This window comes from Rhinolophus sinicus, linkage group LG03 (assembly GCF_036562045.2).
Source record: "Rhinolophus sinicus isolate RSC01 linkage group LG03, ASM3656204v1, whole genome shotgun sequence".
NCBI lineage: Eukaryota > Metazoa > Chordata > Mammalia > Chiroptera > Rhinolophidae > Rhinolophus > Rhinolophus sinicus.
Window position 1 is genome coordinate 196,010,968 of NC_133753.1, and position 5,042 is coordinate 196,016,009.

Below are 5,042 nucleotides of genomic sequence, written 5' to 3' on the forward strand. Positions count from 1 at the left end.
GTTCCTGTAGTAAATACCTTCAAACAGCAGGAAAGGGGAGCTAGCCCACATGGGAGCTAAGGAAACAGGCTTCACCACTTCCTTAGTAACCAACATGGCATTAGCCAGGCAGCGAAGTGCTGTATCATTCCTTTCTGTCTTCCTTCTTTTGCTTTTAAGGAAAATCACATTTCAAAGGAAAGAGGTACAGAATACATATATTTAGGTTGTCATTCTTACCTAGTTAGAGTGTGCCAACAGAGTGTGGGAGTTGAGTATGAAAACTTTAGTATTTTAGGTAAGCATTTAAAAAAACATTTATGGGTTCCCCTTCAACATAAAAAAAAAAAAAAAAAAAAGTATATATTTGTGTTAGAGCCCTTGACCAACGCACGAAGGCATGTACACACACATTTACATACACACACTTAGCCAGTTCTCCCTTAACCCAGTGGCCATTGATCACTGTGGTTAACATTTTCTGTATTTACTTTTATCCTGTATCTTGACAAGTAGCTCCATAGATAGGTAGATAGATGATAGATTGATCAGCTTGATAGATGATTGATTAATAGATGATAGATGGATATACAGGTGGGCAGATACAGAGGTAAATTAGAACAGTAACAAAGAAAAGAATAAAGTAGTGCACAGGAGTTGTGATGAAAATGGTGAGTTCTCGTTTTCGGTTAAGCACCCGTGTTGGTTTGGATTGTCCAGGAGCAGACCATGAGACCAGGGTTTGGGTGAAAGTGGCCCACCGGGAGGTGACCCCAGGAAGCACCAGTATGAGAGTCGGGGAATGAGAGGAGGAAGGGAAAAGCTTTCCTGAGCAGGTTACAACCGTGGGAAACTGGGACTCCATCTTCCTGGGGCTTTGGGGTGTGTGCAGACTGGTCTGTGGGACGAGGAACCGTGTATTTATCCATCCTCTCCCATCCTTCATCATCTGGAGGCTCTTCCCAGGCAGGTGGATGTGGTGGCACTTTGTCAGTCCCATATTCACAGTATGACCTTAGGAAACTTCCACAGAGGGTGTCACAGGTGCTTCCAGAGGAAGGAAGTGCTGTGAATGAGAAGGGACAGGTGTCAAGAAATATGGAAGGACGCCCTCAGCTTCATGGCAGGAGCCCCCACCCCCCTGCTCCGGCCAGGTCGGCCGTGTCTGAATTCTCTCCTTCCATCTCCTGAAATGTTCTATTTTCCTATTGGTTCCACTCCCGCAGCAGCTCCCTCATGCTCCCTTCTCTCTCCCTTCTAATCCTCAGGGCCTAGATCAGATCTTGGCATTGTTCTATCCAGCCTTTTCCAAAGTGTTACCCATGGAACAAAATCCTACAAGACACTGACAACAAGGAGCTCTGGGATCAAATAGCTTCTATGTTCTGCCATATATTCCTCATTCTTGAAAATTCACAGCCACCAGTGCAAAGAACTGTTTTTGCTTATTCCTACTATTTATCCTTTGTTCCTACTATTCATTCCTAATAATATCCTGATTATAAGTGATAGAACAGTATACTATTAATCACCCATGGATCTCAACTGAGAAAGTGATAGATTTCTGCAATAGCCTAACTTGTATGTCAGGTACTGCTTTCCCTTCCAAATGACATGGCTGTGATTTTATGCGGCATTCAGGCTTTTCCAAACTCGCTCTATCTCATCAGCCCCTAAAGCCCCTTCAATATCTTCTGCTTCAGCTAGTTTATATTCAGTTAATTTCCCACTCTTACCTATGATTTTCTGCATTCACCCACAGTTTATCATGCATTCGTTATACATTAACACGTATTTTCTGACACACAATTATTCCAGAGTTTAAAAGAAGTGAAATTTAAAAAGATAATTTGCTAACCTTTCTTCGGGCTCTGGCTAAATAGACCTGCGTGTTCCGCAGACACCTATTTGCTTGGTTGTCCCACTCTTGTTCATTCATTTAGGTGCCAATAGAGAGCAAATGAATGATCCGTTATTGTTTTATATGAAAATCATATATCGAAGTTCTTTATTCTCAGATCGGCTGTCAGGAGGGAGCTGTAGCTTTTGGCACTTTGGTGGAGCCAGAGGAGTGCCACGTCGATGGCACAGGGCTCTTCCCCACAATGTCTTGATTGAGGAGACTGACATCTGTAATGGCAGGAGCAGTGTCACTCACCTGCAGGCAGACGTGGGGTCCAGTGCCTCCAGACGGAAAAATGTCTGGTTATCACTTGCTGAGAAGGTGCTTGTCCACACTAGGCTGGTGACTCCTGGTTGGCACTCCATGAAATATAGAGCTTTTTCAAATGGGGAGCCAAAAGCAACTTTTAAAGGTTCCATTAGTCTTGTGACAGAGCCCAGGATCTGTCATGAGTAGGAACAGTGATAAGAGAGAAAAATTAGACAAAGGTCTCATTTCCATTTCTTATGCTCAGTTGGAAATGAAAAGAATAAAATACAATATACCCCAAATTCTGAGAGAGAACGAGAGAGCGAGAGACTGACTCACTGAAAACAGCTTTCTAACAAATATGCATTATTTCTGTGTGTATGGTGAGAAACATGACTAACTGGAGGGCACTTCCTGCTCCGATGACAAAGCAGCCACATTCTACCCACACATTTGTGATGTCATATTCAGCCCCTCCCACCTCTCGCTAATCCGCAGGTTCATGGGATGAAGCGAGTTGGGAGCACCTGGAAGCAGATTGCGGGATAAATAAAAGAAATCCTGCAAACACACAGAGGAGGAGCTGGGCCAGGCTGAGCACAGACGTGGGCGTGTGTTGAGCAGTGTCTTGTCACAGTTCCTCTTACGTCATCTCAGGAGGCCACACGTCCTTTGCTCAGTGTCTAGAGGAAAACACGCACTGTGATGATTTTCCTGGAAGGTGGGCGTGGGCAATAGCCTGCCTATGAGGAAGGTCTCAGATGAATTCAATTTGGGGGGATTTGCCCATCATGATTTGTTGGAGATATTACAAACTCAAGTGCTTTCACACAAAACCCTCTCCTGGCAATCGGCCGTAACCAGCATCCCACAAGGGGACTCCATTTCGAGTTGTGGGCATATTCTGAGACTCCAGGCTTTGGAATAGTCCCCAGGATAACTGAGGAGCTGGACTTCTTCCCTCATGAGTTTCTGACAAATCACCAATCAGCTACCATACCATTTATATGTCTCTCACATCCCTCTCTGGAGAGAGAAGGCATCTGGCTCTTAACAAATGGGTGGCTGTGACGGGCTCATAACGAGAAAGCTAATAAAGAAGGAATTTTTAGCAGGGTAAGTGGCTTCTTGAATAAAGGATTCCTTTATTACTTCATGAATCACAGTTAAAAGCTAATGTCATGAGACTGAGGAGTTGTCTGTGTTGCAAGAAAAAAAAAGGGAAAAGAAAGAGATAAGAAGAAAAATCAAAACAAAACAAAAAAAAAGCACAAAACTGCTCAGAATGGTGGCTTGTCTGTGCAGTTATTGCCACATTACGTTAGGGAACGAGAAACCCAAATGCCCCCTACGTGTTACTGACACTGACACCCAGGCAGGTTTCTGGTGTCACAAGTTTGTGGGACAATTATTGCTAAGAATAGAGACCAAACAATGCTTGGGTTGTTAATCACAATCCATCAGTGTGATCCATTTACTAGGAGCCCCCGCGCAAGCAGTGCAGCCACCTGGATAAGGAGGGGGACGGGTGGGTAGTGACCAGGCCTGACCGCGGCACCCCTTTGGCCTCTGGGTTTCCAGGAGCTCCCAACGCCCTGCGGGAGGTGACCAGCAGAAGAGGACTGCGCACCGTTGGAGACGCGTCCTCCACCAGGGCGCCGACAGGACTCAGTGCCGACGGAGGTGCGAGGGCTCCGGCCGCAGCGGGGAACCGTGGCACCGCGTGGGCGCTCCTGTACCGTCAGTCAGGGGGAGCCGTTCTTCCACTCAGCACGGTAATTAGCGGTTCCACGAAGGAGAGGTGCCCTGGCTGACTGGGGACTGTGGAGCGCGCCCAGGGCACAGCGCTGAGTGGCAGGAGCAAAGGCAGTTCTGACGCTAACCGGCTGGCAGATGCCACCACCAGGTGCCCGGACACGCACCGCCCGGAGCCGCAACCAAAGTGCCGCGCGCGCCCTCTGCTGGCAGAAACTAGAGACGCTTTCTTGGCTTCCGAGGGGCTTGGCCGGCTGGACCCTGGGGTCCGAGCAGAACAAAATCAGGTTTTCAGTGAGAATGCCCGGTCTGTGCACACTGGCAGCCGCTGCAGCTGTGTGTACACTTTCGAACTGTTTTGTGCCTCGTCAGAGCCGCTCTGCAATTACTGCTGTCGTTGACAACACTGAGAGGGCAATGGGCGTTGGGGAGTGGGAGGGAGGAACCCAGGAACCCTCCCCAGTTCCTGACACTGTGGATGAAGCAGTCTCGCCTTCCCTAGGACGACGTCAGCAGTGGGAAATCATGCCATCAAACTCTTGGGCCCCCCTGATATATGGGGGTGTGCCTCTGCCTTTGACACACCCTCTGGACAGTGGGGTGACAGGGAGAAGTGGTTCCCAAACTGGATCTGCTCGGGGGAAATGCCCCCGGCACACCTCCGTGGCCTCCTTACTTCCCTGTCCCTCTATCCATCCAGCAGGTAGCAGCCCGAGAGTGGCCCCTGCTCTGCCCCTGCCACTACTGACACAGGCACAGGACCAGGCCAGGCCCTCCCTGCAACCAGCACAGCCGCGGCCCCACGGGCTCCTCAGTGTTTGGAGGGTACAAAGGAACAGACGGATAAGAGGACCTGTGAGAGAACAAGCGATTTGTTTCTCTCCCAAGGCCTGCTGGAAATTCTCACAGGGTAGGCAAGTCTTGAGATGGAGGCCCACATCCTGGGTAGGTTTCTGGGGGGGAAAAAGGAAGGAAGGGAGGAAGGAAGGAAGGGAGGGAGGGAGGGAGGGAGGAAGGAAGGATGGAAGGAAGGAAAAAAGGAAAGAAAAGAAGGGAGTCTGGAAGGGAGGGAGGGACACAAGAAAGCAGGGAGGTTGCTTTGTTCAGATGACAACCTTCAGCCTTCAACTCTGCTTTAAGACCTTGTCTTTTCAAG

General features: G+C 48.6%; 1 long non-coding RNA gene across 1 annotated transcript; it reads right to left on the reverse strand.

Moving 5' to 3' along the window:
• Positions 1 to 417: 417 nt before the first annotated feature.
• On the reverse strand, positions 418 to 4,221 carry LOC141570442 (uncharacterized). The gene is made up of 3 exons (XR_012494445.1): positions 3,762 to 4,221; positions 2,138 to 2,325; positions 418 to 1,045 (listed from the first exon to the last, which is right to left on the reverse strand). It is a non-coding gene; the product is annotated as an uncharacterized LOC141570442 (long non-coding RNA).
• Between the last annotated feature and the right edge of the window lie 821 nt (positions 4,222 to 5,042).